Here is an 18726-nt window from a genome sequence, read left to right as displayed (position 1 = left end):
GACCTTAAAGATGCGCGCTGAGTTTAAAGGCGTAATGAAAGTGCTGTTTGATCGTGGTTTTAAACCCTCTCTTCGCAATCCTGCTGATCTACGAATTAAGCTTAATACTGGAAAATACAAGTGGCTCAGGTCGGTGAAGGAAGCTGAAGCATTTGTGGCAAGTCTTCCGGCTATCCAGTCATCTTCGGAATCCGATCGGACCTCCTAAAATGGTGGATAAGTACTCCTCCTAGTAAAATTACTTTTTCTGGACTCAGACTTCACTTGAATCACTCAGACATTGTTCATTGAAACTCTAAGAGCTGTTGACAATCTCTCCCGGGATTTGGTGTGTGTGTAATCTATTTTTACTCTTGTATAACCTTATCTACAGAGTTTTACAACTGACTCTAACTTGTTTTGGAGGTTCGAAGTCTTTAGTGAAGGCCTCCCTGTTTGTTGGTTCACAGTTTAATTGCTGATTTATTTTTCCTTTTTTTTATATTTATTTATTTTATCTTTTTTTTCCTTTCTTCACCCCTTTTTTCTAATTTCTGAATTTTTTTCTCTCCTCTCTGTAAATGGTTGATAAATACTTGCCTTGAATTTATAATTTTCCCCTTCCTCTCCTTTTTTTTTACCTTTTTTTCCCCTTTCTCTTACTTTATTCTTCTATAATTTTTCGCGGGTAGGTTAGTTTTGGTTTTCTTCCGATTTTCTCTGTATTAAGTTTTATATTTCTGCAGAAGGTGTTCTAATCTGTAGTTATGTTTTCTAGTGCATAAACTAGTTACTATTTGCTATAGTATTTATACGGAACTGTTGTCAATGACACAGATCTGGAAGTTGTATTTGGGTTATTTTTTTTGGTAGAGCTAGCTACTTGTTTTGGTAGCCGTCTAGTTTTGGGTTGTGTGGGTGGGGTGGATTTTCCAGTTCCAACATCACTCACTGTATTTATTGTTTTTCTTTATTGCTCAGGACATGTATATGTTTTGATTTTACGAATCTATGTTTACATCTCTGCTCCCAGACTGCTAGTGTACTGCTTGACTTTTTATATGCCTGCTGCCTTTTATGCATTAGTAATTGATAATGGCTAGTGCACTTAAATTCGTGAGCTGGAATGTAAAGGGATTGAATCACCCTGTTAAAAGGAGGAAGGTATTCTCACATATCAAACAACTCAAAACTGACATTGCTTTCCTTCAAGAAACTCATATTCGTTGTTTTGATAACTCCCGGTTTCTGTCAAAGTGGGCGGGTCAGCATTTTCATTCATCCTTAGCTGCTAAAGGTAGGGGAGTCTCGATTCTTATTAACTCAAATATTCCTTTTGAACTACATAATAAAATATCTGATACAAATGGCCGTTTTATTATTGTTTCTGGTAAACTATATAACACTAAAGTTGCACTAGCAAACCTGTATGCTCCCAACTTTGATGATGTTAACTTTTTTGAATGGTTTTTTTTCCTCACTACCAGACTTAAACTCATACTCTCTTATACTAGGTGGTGACTTCAACTGTTGGTTGAATCCTAAACTGGATTGATCGTCCTCTGTTACCAGATCACCTATTAAATCTGCCTTAGCTATCCAATCGTTCCTCTCTAATTTTGGTATCTCTGATATATGGCGTTTCCTCCATCCTACGGAGAGAGATTATTCTTTTTTCTCACATGTTCACCATACCTTCACTAGAATTGACTATTTCTTACTCGATAACCAACTTATCCCATTTGCCCACTCTTGTGACTATCAGAGTATATTGATTTCTGACCATGCCCCAATTACCCTCTCTCTGAACTTTCCTGGTCTCCCTCAGAGGAATAAACTGGCGGTTTAATTCAACTTTATTATCGGATGATGATTTTGTAAAATTTATTAAGGATCAGATAACCTTTTATTTTAACACTAATACATCACCTGAAGTGCCATCCCAGATTGTCTGGGATGCCATGAAAGCATATCTGAGGGGTCAAATAATCTCTTACACAGCAAATCTCAACAGAAGATCCGGTGCAGATTGATCAGATCTCATTAACCAGATTAAAGATTTGGATCAAATATATACCCAAACTAAGAACCCTGAATTATACAAGAAGCGCGTTGAACTCCAAACTAAATTTAACCTTCTGTCCACTCAACCTGTCGAACGCCAACTTCTTGAAAGCAAGAGTCGCTTTTACATTCGTGGGGATAAGTCTGGTAAATTCCTAGCCAATCAGCTGAGGCGCTCCAAAGCCAAACAACATATTACAAAGATCCGGAAGGAGACCGGAGACTTTACATCAGATCATTTAGAAATTAATGACGCATTTAAAAATTTTTATTCTCGGCTTTATTCCTCTGAATCTCTGAATGACAATATCTCTGTTGATCAATTTTTACAGAATCTGAATATCCCCTCACTCTCATCTGATTTCAAAGCCAAACTCAATGCACCTATATCATCAGAAGAAATATCTTTTGCAATTTCTGCACTGTCCTCAGGGAAATCTCCTGGACCTGATGGGTTCCCTGTAGAATTTTATAAATCATTTTCTTCACTTCTTTCTCCTCAGTTACTTTCAGTATTATCTGACTCATTTAATTACGGCAAATTGCCACCCTCTTTCAATGAGGCATCTATTATTCTTCTTTTAAAAAAGGGCAAAGACCCAACAGAGTGTTCCTCGTACAGGCCGATCTCTCTGCTCAATGTTGATGTAAAGATCTTAGCTAAAGTGTTGGCTCATAGATTAGAAACAGTTTTTCCCTCCATTATCTCTGATGACCAAACAGGCTTTATTAAAAACTGTCTCCCTTTTTTTAACATTCGGCATCTATTTAATATTTTATACTCAGCTCTAACTGGGACTCCTGAATGTGTTATTTCCCTCGATGCGGAGAAAGCATTTGATCGTATAGAGTGGAACTACCTTTTTGCAGTCTTAGAAAAATTTGACCTCGGCCAAAGTTTCATCTCTTGGTGTACCTGTGTCCTACTGCTTCTGTTTTAACTAATTTTCAGAAATCCCAAGTATTTAATCTCAAACGTGGCACCCATCAGGGATGCCCCTTAAGTCCTTTTCTCTTTGATTTGGCTATAGAACCTCTGGCGACAGCATTTCGAAACTGTCCTGAATTGACCGGGATTTGGAGAGGGGGTGTTGAGCATAAAGTTTCTCTCTATGCTGATGACTTAATACTCTTTCTCTCAAATCCGTCTACATCCTTACCTCTAATGTTTTCACTTCTTGACCAGTTTAGCCAGATCTCTGGCTATAAACTTAATTTACATAAGAGTGAACTTTTCCCAATTAATAAAGAAACACAAGAACTAATATTTCGTGATCTCCCTTTTAAAGTAGTCCATAATCAATTTACTTATCTTGGAATTACAGTCACAAGGAAGTTTAAAGATCTCTTTCGTGAAAACTTTGTCAACCTTTCATATGCTATAAAACAGAGTCTGGTACAATGGTCACCTCTATCTATGTCTTTGGTAGGTCGTATTAATGTTGTTAAAGTGTATGTTCTCCCCAAATTTTTATACTTATTTCAATCTATCCCAATTTTTATTCCTAAATCTTTTTTTGATTCCTTAGACTCTATTATTTTGTCATATCTGTGGCAGAATAAGCGCTCTAGAATTAATAAAATCCACCTCCAAAAATCTAAAAAAGAGGGTGGCTTGGCTTTACCTAACTTTCGCTTATATTATTGGGCAGCTAATATACGTTGTGCTACCTTCTGGTCTTTCTTCCACGGCCAACCCGAGTGCCCTAACTGGGTGGCAATGGAGTTGAGCTCCACTAAAGAATTATCTATATCTGCTCTTCTTGGCTCTGCACTCCCTAGCAGTCTGCCCAGATCAATAGCTAATCCTCTTGTTAGACACACTTTGTGTATATGGGCTCAGTTTAAGAAATGCTATGGTTTCCAGGGGTTTTCCGTTTCTAGCCCTGTCGCACATAATCACCTTTTTTTACCTACTACGTACGATTCAGCATTCCATGTTTGGTATAGGAAGGGCATTAGACATTTTGAAGATCTTTTCATTGATAATCGCATTGCTTCTTTTCAGCAGCTCTCTGTTAAGTTCAACCTGCCTAACGCTCACTTTTTCAGATATCTCCAAATCCGACACTTTATTGCTCCTTTAATTCCTAACTTTCCTGAAATGCCTGCGAAAAATGCTATGGACCTATTTCTCTCCATTAATCCACTAGGTAAAGGTTTAATATCAATTATCCAAGATAAACTAGCAGCCTTACGACGGGCCCCTGTGGATAAAATTAAAATGGCCTGGGAGCAGGATTTAAATATCTCCTTATCCGAGGAGAGCTGGGACTCAGTTCTCAAATCGGTTAACTCAACCTCTCTTTGTGCTCGCCATTGCCTTTTACAGTTTAAGATTGTTCATAGAGCCCATATGTCTAAATCTAAACTATCTCGATTCTACCCTGACATTAGCCCGCTCTGTGATAAATGCAAGAGGGGCGTGGCCTCTCTCATCCATATGTACTGGTTCTGTCCTAGCTTGGAGAAATTCTGGAAAGATGTCTTCACTACATTATCGGGTATTCTGAATCAGCACCTAGAACCAAACCCCTTAATTGCTCTGTTCGGTTTTTGGGGCGAGACAGATTTATGTCTGGGTCTGACCAAATGCCGAATACTATCCTTTGCCTCTCTCCTGGCTAGACGCTTGATCCTCCTTAGATGGAGAGATGTTGCCTCGCCCACTCATGCTCAATGGCTTAACGACATTATGGCCTGCTTGGACCTCGAAAAAATTCATTAATCAGTTCTTAATTCGGATCTAAAGTTCCATAAGGTCTGGGGACCTTTTATCGAGTACTTTCATAACCTTCCTCTTGACTAGGGTTTTTTTTTCTTTTTTTTTCTTCTTTTCGGTCCCTTGCTTTCAGCTCCCTTTTTTTTTCTGGTAGTAAGCATTATTATCCTCTGTTGCTAAGTGTATTCACAGTCTGGGAGTTTGACTGTCCTGACCTATACTCTTTATACTGTGTTGTGGTCGGTCTGGAGTTGTTGTTTTTTATCTTGTGTTGTGGGGCTTGGGGAGGATACTAAGCTTACTTGTCTTTAATTTAGGTGCTTTTTTGTTAAATTCTCTTCCTTTGTAGCATATTGTTATTGTATGCTTAATTTTGCACTGTATTAATGCTCCTCTGGGATTTGGGGTTTTTAATTTGTAAAATGTTTTGAAAAACTAATAAAAAAATGTAAAAAAAAAGAAATAATAGTGCTTGAGTAATCATTTCCGTGTATCTCTTCTCATCCATTTCTTTCTTGTCCAAAATAATGTAAAATATGAATATAAGAATATAATAAGAATATGTGTACGTATTCTTACAAAAGAATATGTAAATTCCATCATAGGTGTTTGTATCTTTACACATTCATGTTTGCTCCTATCCATAAACATACTTATCCAATTCCTGTGTACTTATTTACTTCAAATTATCTTTTTTTCTCTCCAAATCTTTTCCTTTACTTGTGTTAATTCCATGTTTTCCAGAAATAAAACAGTGAACATTCAAACCAAGGGAGCTTACATTAACACTATTACCATGTTGATGAGAAAAACAGTATGAACCATTAGGAGAATCATCTAAAGTCTGCTCACATTGGGGTTATAAATTCAATCCATTTATTCCAAATTTGATAACATTTTTCTTCTTGAATTCTCAGGGAGTAAGTCATCTTTTCCATTTTAAATATTTCCAAAATAATTTCATGCCAATCTTCTAAAGTAGGTGATACTGGATTTAGCCATTTTCTGGCAATTGATTTCTTACTTGCCACTAAAAGGGCCTGCGGCAACTTTATATCTTTCTTCCGTTCCAAAAATAATACATGCCCCAAATAGAAAGTCACAAAGTCCAGAGGTATCTGTATCTTAAATACCTTAACTAATGTTCTGTGAATGCCTTTCCAATATAAACTTAATTTAGGGCAATCCCAGAAAATACCTCATTCCTTCCGAACATTCTGCTCTCCACTCCCTCCGCACCAATCCCAACCTCACTATAGAACCTGCTGATAAGGGGGGCACTGTTGTTGTCTGGCGTACTGACCTCTACCTGGCCGAGGCACAACGACAACTCTCTGATACCTCCTCTTATTTACCCCTTGATCATGACCCCACTAAGGAGCACCAGGCCATTGTCTCCTATCCCATCACCAACCTTATCAGCTCTGGGGATCTCCCATCCACTGCCACCAACCTCATAGTTCCCACACCGTTTCTACCTCCTACCCAAGATCCACAAACCTGCCTGTCCAGGTAGACCTATTGTCTCAGCTTGCTCCTGCCCCACTGAACTCATTTCTGCATACCTCGACACTGTTTTATTCCCCCCCTGTTCAATCCCTTCCCAACTATGTTCGTGACACTTCTCATGCTTTGAATTTTTTCAATGATTTTAAGTTCCCTGGCCCCCACCGTCTTATTTTCACCATGGACGTCCAGTCCCTATATACCTCCACCCCCCACCGAGATGGTCTCGAAGCTCTTTGCTTTTTTTTGGATTCCAGACCTACCAAATTCCCCTCTACCACCAATCTCCTCCGTCTAGGGGAATTAGTTCTTACTCTCAATAATTTCTCCTTTGGCTCCTCCCACTTCCTCCAAACCAAGGGTGTAGCCATGGGCACCCGTATGGGTCCCAGTTATGCCTGCCTTTTTGTTGGCTTTGTGGAACAGTCCATGTTTCAAGTCTATACGGGTATCCATCCCCCTCTTTTCCTTTGCTACATCGACGACTGCATTGGCGCTGCCTCCTGCATGCATGCTGAGCTCGTTGATTTCATTAACTTTGCCTCCAACTTTCACCCTGCCCTCAAATTTACCTGGTCCATTTCCAACACCTCCCTCCCCTTTCTTGATCTTTCTGTCTCCATCTCTGGAGACAGCCTATCCACTGATATCTACTATAAGCCTACAGACTTTCACAGCTACCTGGACTATTCCTCTTCCCACCCTGTCTCTTGCAAAAATGCTATCCCCTTCTCACAATTCCTCCGTCTCCACCGCATCTGCTCTCAGGATGAGGCTTTTCATTCCAGGATGAAGGAGATGTCTTCCTTTTTTAAACAAAGGGGCTTCCCTTCGTCCACCATCAACTCTGCTCTCATACGCATCTCTCCCATTTCCCGCACATCTGCCCTCACTCCATCCGCCCACCACCCCATTCGGGATAGGGTTCCCCTTGTCCTCATCTACCACCCCACCAGCCTCCGGATCCAACGTATAATTCTCCGTAACTTCCGCCACCTCCAATGGGATCCCACTACCAAGCACATCTTTCCCTCTCCCCCTTTCTGCTTTCCGCAGGGATCGCTCCCTACGGGACTCCCTTGTCCACTCGTCCCCCCCCCCCATCCCTTCCTACTGATCTCCCTCCTGGCACTTATCCTTGTAAATGGAACAAGTGCTACACCTGCCCTTCCTCCCTCACCACCATTCAGGGCCCCAGACAGTCCTTCCAGGTGAGGCGACACTTCACCTGTTAGTCGGCTGGTGTGGTAGACCACCACACTGAACACCTACACTCGGTCTGCCAGAGTAAGCAGGATCTCCCAGTGGCCACACATTTTAATTCCACGTCCCATTCCCATTCTGATATGTCTATCCATGGCCTCCTCTACTGTCAAAATGAATCCAAACTCAGGTTGGAGGAACAACACCTTATATACCAGCTGGGTAGCCTCCAACCTGATGGCATGAACATTGACTTCTCTAACTTCCATTAATGCCCCTCCTCCCCTTCTTACCCCATCCCTTACATATTTAGTTGTTTGCCTGTTCTCCATCTCCCTCTGGTGTTCACCCCCCCCTTCTTTCTTCCGAGGCCCCCCGTCCCATGATCCTTTCCCTTCTCCAGCTCTGTAACACTTTCGCCAATCACCTTTCCAGCTCTTAGCTTCATCCCACCCCCTCCGGCCTTCTCCTATCATTTCGCATTTCCCCCTCCCCCCACTACTTTCAAATCTCTTACTATCTTTCCTTTCGGTTAGTCCTGACGAAGGGTCTCAGCCTGAAACGTCAACAGCTCTTCTCCCTATAGATGCTGCCTGGCCTGCTGTGTTCCACCAGCATTTTGTGTGTATTGTTGTTTGAATTTCCAGCATCTGCAGATTTCCTCGTGTTTGCCCCAGAAAATATGGAAATGATTTCCCTCCTTGGAGCCACATCTTCTCCAACACGTCATGTTTGAGCCTTTATATTTTTCCTGGTATGGGGTCTTGAAGTATCTTATAATATTTTTCCAGCAATGTTCTCTCCAAACCAAAGAGTTAGTTGAAGACCACTGAAAGCTGCATATTTTTCACCAAACCTCCTCTGAAAGTACCAACCCCACTTCTTACTCCCAGTTCTCTTTAATATACAATGCGTTTTCATTTTTGGCATGAGAGAGGACATTATATAATCGAGAAATTGATTTACTTGGTATTGAGCTGTAAGCCGAATTCAAAATCTTGAACATTTCTAATTCTGCTGTTGATAAGTCTGTACATCTACAACTCTGGTTAAAGTAGTGTCATACTTGAAGGTACCTAAAAAAGTCGTTGTATTCTAGGCTGTACTTGTCCTGTAAAGATTGAAAACATTGTAATACACTTTTATTTGTGAATGAGAGGTAGGTTATAAGACCTTTCTTTATCCATAGTTCAAATCTTTTATCTCCTCTGCTGGGAAAGAATTCGGTATCATAAGCACACCATCTAAAAAGTTTTAACATGTTGTAAATTCCACATAAATTAATCACCTTCTGCCATACTTTTAATGTGAGATTTATCCAGCTGTTTTTAATCTTTTCTAATTGGGCCATCAATCCCTTGTCTGCAATTGAGACCTGCAGAGGAAAACTGTGAATCAATCCAAATTCTATTTCCTTCCATCTAGTCTGGTATTCCCCATTACACCAGTATAACAGAGGAGTTATCTGTGAAGCATAAAAATAATTTCTCAAGCAAGGAAGTGCCATACCTCCTCCTTTCTTTCCTAACTGTAAGGTGTTAAATCGAATTCTAGGTTTTTTTCCTTGCCAGATAAAGTGGGAAATCCATTTGTTCCATTCCCTAAATTGATTATTATCTACCTCCACAGGTAAATTCTGGAAAAAGTAAAGTAGCCAAGGGAGAATATTCATTTTTATGATATTTATCCTTGAATTTAAACTTAAGAAGGGAATAAGATTCCATCTATGGATATCTGCTTTTATCTCTGAAACTAATGGCCCATAATTTGCCTGTGACAACATTGTAAGATCTTTTGGCAGGGTTATTCCTAAATATTTTAATGATTTAGCTTCCCACTTAAGATCATATATATCCTGCAATTTTTTGGATGCTGTATAATTTAGGGATATAACCTGAATTTTCTTTACATTAATTTTATAACCAGATATTTTCCCAATCTCATCCAACAGTGTAAACAATCCTATGTTTGGGAACCACGAGCCCAGCTGTGGACAGCGGGATTTGGGAACCACGAGCCCAGCCGCGGCAGCGGGATTTGGGAACTAGGAGCCCAGTCGTGGACTTAGTGGGATTTGGGAACCACGAAACCGGCCGGAGATTTAGTGGGATTTGGGAACCACGAGCCCAGCAGGACTTAGTGGGATTTGGGAACCACGAGCCCAGTCGTGGATTTAGTGGGATTTGGGAACCACGAGCCCAGTCGTGGACTTAGCAGGATTTGGGAAACACGAACCTAGCCACGGACTTAGTGGATTTGGGAAAAAACGAGCCCAGCCGGGGACTTAGTGGGATTTGGGAACCACGAGCCCAGTCGTGGATTTAGCGGGATTTGCGAACCACGAGCCCAGTCGTGGACTTAGTGAGATTTGGGAACCACGAGCCCAGCTGTGGACAGCGGGATTTGGGAACCACGAGCCCAGCTGCGACCAGCGGGATTTGGGAACTAGGAGCCCAGTCGTGGACTTAGTGGGATTTGGGAACCACAACCCCAGCCGGAGATTTAGTGGGATTTGGGAACCACGAGCCCAGCAGGACTTAGTGGGATTGGGGAACCACGAGCCCAGTCGTGGACTAAGTGGGATTTGAGAACAACGAGCCCAGTCATGGAATTAGGGGGATTTGGGAACCAGGAGCCCAGTCATGGACTTAGGGGGATTTGGGATCCACGAGCTCAGCCGCGGACAGTGGGATTTGGGAACCACGAGCTCAGTTGTGGACTTAGTGGGATTTGGGCACCATGAGCTCAGTCGTGGACTTAGCGGGATATGGGAACCACGAGCCCAGTCGTGGACTTAGTGGGATTTGGGAACCACGAGCCCAGCCGGGGTTAGTGGGATTTGGGAACCACAAGCCCAGTCGTGGACTTAGCGGGATTTGGGAACCACGAGCCCAGCCGGGGACTTAGTGGGATTTGGGAACCATGAGCCCAGTCGTGGACTTAGTGAGATTTGGGAACCACGAGCCCAGTCGTGGTCTTAGTGAGATTTGGGAACCACGAGCCCAGCTGTGGACAGCGGGATTTGGGAACCACGAGCCCAACCGTGGCCAGCGGGATTTGGGAACCACGAGCCCAGCCGGAGACTTAGTGGGATTTGGGAACTAGGAGCCCAGTCGTGGACTTAGTGGGATTTGGGAACCACGAGCCCAGTCGTGGATTTAGCGGGATTTGGGAACCACGAGCCCAGCCAAGGACTTAGTGGGATTTGGGAACCATGAGCCTAGTCGTGGACTTAGTAGGATTTGGGAACCATGAGCCCAGCCGAGGCCAGCAGGATTTGGGAACCACAAGCCCAGCCGTGGACAGCGGGATTTATGAACCACGAGCCCAGTTGTGGACTTAGTGGGATTTGGGAACTATGAGCCCAGTCGTGGACTTAGTGGGATTTGGGAACCACGAGCCCAGCCGAGACTTAGTAGGATTTGGGAACCACGAGCCCAGTTGTGGACTAAGTGGGATTTGGGAACCACGAACCCAGCCGGAGATTTAGTGGGATTTGGGAACCACGAGCCCAGCAGGACTTAGTGGGATTGGGGAACCACGAGCTCAGTCGTGGACTTAGAGGGATTTGGGAACCATGAGCCCAGTCATGGACTTAGAAGGATTGGGGAACCATGACCCAGTCGTAGACTTAGTGGGATTTGAGAACAACGAGCCCAGTCATGGAATTAGGGGGATTTGGGAACCATGAGCCCAGCCGAGACTTAGTGGGATTTGGGAACCACGAGCCCAGTCGTGAACTTAGTGGGATTTGGGAACCACGAACCCAGCCAGAGATTTAGTGGGATTTGGGAACCACGAGCCCAGCAGGACTTAGTGGGATTGGGGAACCACGAGCTCAGTCGTGGACTTAGAGGGATTTGGGAACCATGACCCCAGTCATGGACTTAGAAGGTTTGGGGAACCATAACCCAGTCGTAGACTTAGTGGGATTTGAGAACAACGAGCCCAGTCATGGAATTAGGGGGATTTGGGAACCATGAGCCCAGTCATGGACTTAGGGGGATTTGGGATCCACCAGCACAGCCGCAGACAGTGGGATTTGGGAACCACGAGCTCAGTCGTGTACTTAGTGGGATTTGGGAACCACGAGCTCAGTCGTAGATTTAGTGGGATATGGGAACCACGAGCCCAATCGTGTACTTAGCGGGTTTGGGAACCATGAGCCCAGTCGTGGACTTAGTGGGATTTGGGAACAACGAGCCCAGTCGTGGATTTAGCGGGATTTGGGAACCACGAGCCCAGTCGTGGATTTAGCGGGATTTGGGAACCACGAGCCCAGCCGAGGACTTAGTGGGATTTGGGAACCATGAGCCTAGTCGTGGACTTAGTAGGATTTGGGAACCACGAGCCCAGCCGAGGCCAGCAGGATTTGGGAACCACAAGCCCAGCCGTGGACAGCGGGATTTATGAACCACGAGCCCAGCTGTGGACTTAGTGGGATTTGGGAACCATGAGACCAGTCGTGGATTTAGCGGGATTTGGGAACCACGAGCCCAGCCGGAGACTTAGTGGGATTTGGGAACCAAGAGCCCAGTCGTCGTCTTAGTGGGATTTGGGAAACACGAGCCCAGTTGTGGACTTAGTGGGATTTGGGAACTATGAGCCCAGTCGTGGACTTAGCGGGATTTGGGAACCACGAGCTCAGTTGTGGATTTAGCGGGATTTGGGAACCACGAGCCCAGTCGTGGACTTAGCAGGCTTTGGGAACCACGAGCCCAGCCGTGGACTTAGTGGGATTTGGGAACTACGTGCCCAGCTGTGGACAGCGGGATTTGGGAACCACGAGCCGAGCCGCGGACAGTGGGATTTGGGAACAACGAGCCCAGCAGTGGACTTAGCGGGATTTGGGAACCACGAGCCCAGCCGGAGACTTTGTGGGATTTGGGAACCAAGAGCCCAGTCGTCGTCTTAGTGGGATTTGGGAAACACGAGCCCAGTTGTGGACTTAGTGGGATTTGGGAACTATGAGCCCAGTCGTGGACTTAGTGGGATTTGGGAACCACGAGCCCAGCCGAGACTTAGTGGGATTTGGGAACCACGAGCCCAGTCGTGAACTTAGTGGGATTTGGGAACCACGAACCCAGCCGGAGATTTAGTGGGATTTGGGAACCACGAGCCCAGCAGGACTTAGTGGGATTGGGGAACCACGAGCTCAGTCGTGGACTTAGAGGGATTTGGGATCCACGAGCCCAGTCGTGGATTTAGCGGGATTTGGGAACCATGAGCCCAGCCGGGGACTTAGTGGGATTTGGGAACCATGAGCCTAGTCGTGGACTTAGTGGGATTTGGGAACCACGAGCCCAGCCGTGGACAGCGGGATTTATGAACCACGAGCCCAGCTGTGGACTTAGTGGGATTTGGGAACCACGAGCTCAGTCGTGGATTTAGCGGGATTTGGGAACCACGAGCCCAGTCGTGGACTTAGCGGGATTTGGGAACCACGTGCCCAGCTGTGGACAGCGGGATTTGGGAACCACGAGCCGAGCCGCGGACAGTGGGATTTGGGAACAACGAGCCCAGCAGTGGACTTAGCGGGATTTGGGAACCAAGAGCCCAGTCGTGGATTTAGTGAGATTTGGGAACCACGAGCCCAGCTGTGGACAGCCGGATTTGGGAACCACGAGCCCAGCCGCGGCCAGCGGGATTTGGGAACTAGGAGCCCAGTCGTGGACTTAGTGGGATTTGGGAACCACGAAACCAGCCGGAGATTTAGTGGGATTTGGGAACCACGAGCCCAGCAGGACTTAGTGGGATTTGGGAACCACGAGCCCAGTCGTGGATTTAGTGGGATTTGGGAACCACGAGCCCAGTCGTGGACTTAGCAGGATTTGGGAAACACGAACCTAGCCACGGACTTAGTGGATTTGGGAAAAAACGAGCCCAGCCGGGGACTTAGTGCGATTTGGGAACCACGAGCCCAGTCGTGGACTTAGTGGGATTTGGGAACCACCAGCCCAGTCGTGGATTTAGTGGGATTTGGGAACCACGAGCCCAGTCGTGGATTTAGCGGGATTTGCGAACCACGAGCCCAGTTGTGGAATTAGCAGGATTTGGGAACCACGAGCCCAGTCATGGACTTAGTGAGATTTGGGAACCACGAGCCCAGCTGTGGACAGCGGGATTTGGGAACCACGAGCCCAGCCGCGGCCAGCGGGATTTGGGAACTAGGAGCCCAGTCATGGACTTAGTGGGATTTGGGAACCACGAGCCAAGTCGTGGACTAAGTGGGATTTGAGAACAACGAGCCCAGTCATGGACCTAGGGGGATTTGGGATCCACGAGCTCAGCCGCGGACAGTGGGATTTGGGAACCACGAGCTCAGTCGTGGACTTAGTGGGATTTGGGAACCATGAGCTCAGTCGTGGATTTAGTGGGATATGGGAACCACGAGCCCAATCGTGTACTTAGCGGGTTTGGGAACCAAGAGCCCAGTCGTGGACTTAGTGGGATTTGGGAACCACGAGCCCAGTCGTGGACTTAGTGGGATTTGGGAACCACGAGCTCAGTCGTGGACTTAGTGGGATTTGGGAACAACGAGCCCAGTCGTGGACTTAGTGGGATTTGGGAACCACGAGCCCAATCGTGTACTTAGCGGGTTTGGGAACCAAGAGCCCAGTCGTGGACTTAGTGGGATTTGGGAACCACAAGCCCAGCCAGGGTCTTAGCGGGATTTGCGAACCACGAGCCCAGTTGTGGAATTAGCAGGATTTGGGAACCACGAGCCCAGTCATGGACTTAGTGAGATTTGGGAACCACGAGCCCAGCTGTGGACAGCGGGATTTGGGAACCACGAGCCCAGCCGCGGCCAGCGGGATTTGGGAACTAGGAGCCCAGTCATGGACTTAGTGGGATTTGGGAACCACGAGCCCAGCTGGGGACTTAGTGGGATTTATGAACCACGAGCCCAGCTGTGGACTTAGTGGGATTTGGGAACCACGAGCCCAGTCGTGGACTTAGCAGGATTTGGGAAACACGAACCTAGCCACGGACTTAGTGGATTTGGGAAAAAACGAGCCCAGCCGGGGACTTAGTGGGATTTGGGAACCACGAGCCCAGTCGTGGATTTAGCGGGATTTGCGAACCACGAGCCCAGTCGTGGACTTAGTGAGATTTGGGAACCACGAGCCCAGCTGTGGACAGCGGGATTTGGGAACCACGAGCCCAGCTGCGACCAGCGGGATTTGGGAACTAGGAGCCCAGTCGTGGACTTAGTGGGATTTGGGAACCACAACCCCAGCCGGAGATTTAGTGGGATTTGGGAACCACGAGCCCAGCAGGACTTAGTGGGATTGGGGAACCACGAGCCCAGTCGTGGACTAAGTGGGATTTGAGAACAACGAGCCCAGTCATGGAATTAGGGGGATTTGGGAACCAGGAGCCCAGTCATGGACTTAGGGGGATTTGGGATCCACGAGCTCAGCCGCGGACAGTGGGATTTGGGAACCACGAGCTCAGTTGTGGACTTAGTGGGATTTGGGCACCATGAGCTCAGTCGTGGACTTAGCGGGATATGGGAACCACGAGCCCAGTCGTGGACTTAGTGGGATTTGGGAACCACGAGCCCAGCCGGGGTTAGTGGGATTTGGGAACCACAAGCCCAGTCGTGGACTTAGCGGGATTTGGGAACCACGAGCCCAGCCGGGGACTTAGTGGGATTTGGGAACCATGAGCCCAGTCGTGGACTTAGTGAGATTTGGGAACCACGAGCCCAGTCGTGGTCTTAGTGAGATTTGGGAACCACGAGCCCAGCTGTGGACAGCGGGATTTGGGAACCACGAGCCCAACCGTGGCCAGCGGGATTTGGGAACCACGAGCCCAGCCGGAGACTTAGTGGGATTTGGGAACTAGGAGCCCAGTCGTGGACTTAGTGGGATTTGGGAACCACGAGCCCAGTCGTGGATTTAGCGGGATTTGGGAACCACGAGCCCAGCCAAGGACTTAGTGGGATTTGGGAACCATGAGCCTAGTCGTGGACTTAGTAGGATTTGGGAACCATGAGCCCAGCCGAGGCCAGCAGGATTTGGGAACCACAAGCCCAGCCGTGGACAGCGGGATTTATGAACCACGAGCCCAGTTGTGGACTTAGTGGGATTTGGGAACTATGAGCCCAGTCGTGGACTTAGTGGGATTTGGGAACCACGAGCCCAGCCGAGACTTAGTAGGATTTGGGAACCACGAGCCCAGTTGTGGACTAAGTGGGATTTGGGAACCACGAACCCAGCCGGAGATTTAGTGGGATTTGGGAACCACGAGCCCAGCAGGACTTAGTGGGATTGGGGAACCACGAGCTCAGTCGTGGACTTAGAGGGATTTGGGAACCATGAGCCCAGTCATGGACTTAGAAGGATTGGGGAACCATGACCCAGTCGTAGACTTAGTGGGATTTGAGAACAACGAGCCCAGTCATGGAATTAGGGGGATTTGGGAACCATGAGCCCAGCCGAGACTTAGTGGGATTTGGGAACCACGAGCCCAGTCGTGAACTTAGTGGGATTTGGGAACCACGAACCCAGCCAGAGATTTAGTGGGATTTGGGAACCACGAGCCCAGCAGGACTTAGTGGGATTGGGGAACCACGAGCTCAGTCGTGGACTTAGAGGGATTTGGGAACCATGACCCCAGTCATGGACTTAGAAGGTTTGGGGAACCATAACCCAGTCGTAGACTTAGTGGGATTTGAGAACAACGAGCCCAGTCATGGAATTAGGGGGATTTGGGAACCATGAGCCCAGTCATGGACTTAGGGGGATTTGGGATCCACCAGCACAGCCGCAGACAGTGGGATTTGGGAACCACGAGCTCAGTCGTGTACTTAGTGGGATTTGGGAACCACGAGCTCAGTCGTAGATTTAGTGGGATATGGGAACCACGAGCCCAATCGTGTACTTAGCGGGTTTGGGAACCATGAGCCCAGTCGTGGACTTAGTGGGATTTGGGAACAACGAGCCCAGTCGTGGATTTAGCGGGATTTGGGAACCACGAGCCCAGTCGTGGATTTAGCGGGATTTGGGAACCACGAGCCCAGCCGAGGACTTAGTGGGATTTGGGAACCATGAGCCTAGTCGTGGACTTAGTAGGATTTGGGAACCACGAGCCCAGCCGAGGCCAGCAGGATTTGGGAACCACAAGCCCAGCCGTGGACAGCGGGATTTATGAACCACGAGCCCAGCTGTGGACTTAGTGGGATTTGGGAACCATGAGACCAGTCGTGGATTTAGCGGGATTTGGGAACCACGAGCCCAGCCGGAGACTTAGTGGGATTTGGGAACCAAGAGCCCAGTCGTCGTCTTAGTGGGATTTGGGAAACACGAGCCCAGTTGTGGACTTAGTGGGATTTGGGAACTATGAGCCCAGTCGTGGACTTAGCGGGATTTGGGAACCACGAGCTCAGTTGTGGATTTAGCGGGATTTGGGAACCACGAGCCCAGTCGTGGACTTAGCAGGCTTTGGGAACCACGAGCCCAGCCGTGGACTTAGTGGGATTTGGGAACTACGTGCCCAGCTGTGGACAGCGGGATTTGGGAACCACGAGCCGAGCCGCGGACAGTGGGATTTGGGAACAACGAGCCCAGCAGTGGACTTAGCGGGATTTGGGAACCACGAGCCCAGCCGGAGACTTTGTGGGATTTGGGAACCAAGAGCCCAGTCGTCGTCTTAGTGGGATTTGGGAAACACGAGCCCAGTTGTGGACTTAGTGGGATTTGGGAACTATGAGCCCAGTCGTGGACTTAGTGGGATTTGGGAACCACGAGCCCAGCCGAGACTTAGTGGGATTTGGGAACCACGAGCCCAGTCGTGAACTTAGTGGGATTTGGGAACCACGAACCCAGCCGGAGATTTAGTGGGATTTGGGAACCACGAGCCCAGCAGGACTTAGTGGGATTTGGGAACTATGAGCCCAGTCGTGGACTTAGCGGGATTTGGGAACCATGAGCCCAGCCGGGGACTTAGTGGGATTTGGGAACCATGAGCCTAGTCGTGGACTTAGTGGGATTTGGGAACCACGAGCCCAGCCGTGGACAGCGGGATTTATGAACCACGAGCCCAGCTGTGGACTTAGTGGGATTTGGGAACCACGAGCTCAGTCGTGGATTTAGCGGGATTTGGGAACCACGAGCCCAGTCGTGGACTTAGCGGGATTTGGGAACCACGTGCCCAGCTGTGGACAGCGGGATTTGGGAACCACGAGCCGAGCCGCGGACAGTGGGATTTGGGAACAACGAGCCCAGCAGTGGACTTAGCGGGATTTGGGAACCAAGAGCCCAGTCGTGGATTTAGTGAGATTTGGGAACCACGAGCCCAGCTGTGGACAGCCGGATTTGGGAACCACGAGCCCAGCCGCGGCCAGCGGGATTTGGGAACTAGGAGCCCAGTCGTGGACTTAGTGGGATTTGGGAACCACGAAACCAGCCGGAGATTTAGTGGGATTTGGGAACCACGAGCCCAGCAGGACTTAGTGGGATTTGGGAACCACGAGCCCAGTCGTGGATTTAGTGGGATTTGGGAACCACGAGCCCAGTCGTGGACTTAGCAGGATTTGGGAAACACGAACCTAGCCACGGACTTAGTGGATTTGGGAAAAAACGAGCCCAGCCGGGGACTTAGTGCGATTTGGGAACCACGAGCCCAGTCGTGGACTTAGTGGGATTTGGGAACCACCAGCCCAGTCGTGGATTTAGTGGGATTTGGGAACCACGAGCCCAGTCGTGGATTTAGCGGGATTTGCGAACCACGAGCCCAGTTGTGGAATTAGCAGGATTTGGGAACCACGAGCCCAGTCATGGACTTAGTGAGATTTGGGAACCACGAGCCCAGCTGTGGACAGCGGGATTTGGGAACCACGAGCCCAGCCGCGGCCAGCGGGATTTGGGAACTAGGAGCCCAGTCATGGACTTAGTGGGATTTGGGAACCACGAGCCAAGTCGTGGACTAAGTGGGATTTGAGAACAACGAGCCCAGTCATGGACCTAGGGGGATTTGGGATCCACGAGCTCAGCCGCGGACAGTGGGATTTGGGAACCACGAGCTCAGTCGTGGACTTAGTGGGATTTGGGAACCATGAGCTCAGTCGTGGATTTAGTGGGATATGGGAACCACGAGCCCAATCGTGTACTTAGCGGGTTTGGGAACCAAGAGCCCAGTCGTGGACTTAGTGGGATTTGGGAACCACGAGCCCAGTCGTGGACTTAGTGGGATTTGGGAACCACGAGCTCAGTCGTGGACTTAGTGGGATTTGGGAACAACGAGCC

This window comes from Hemitrygon akajei, chromosome 14 (genome assembly GCF_048418815.1).
Source record: "Hemitrygon akajei chromosome 14, sHemAka1.3, whole genome shotgun sequence".
Lineage (NCBI taxonomy): Eukaryota > Metazoa > Chordata > Chondrichthyes > Myliobatiformes > Dasyatidae > Hemitrygon > Hemitrygon akajei.
The sequence above is the reverse complement of the archived record's forward strand: the minus strand, read 5'-3'. Positions refer to the sequence as shown.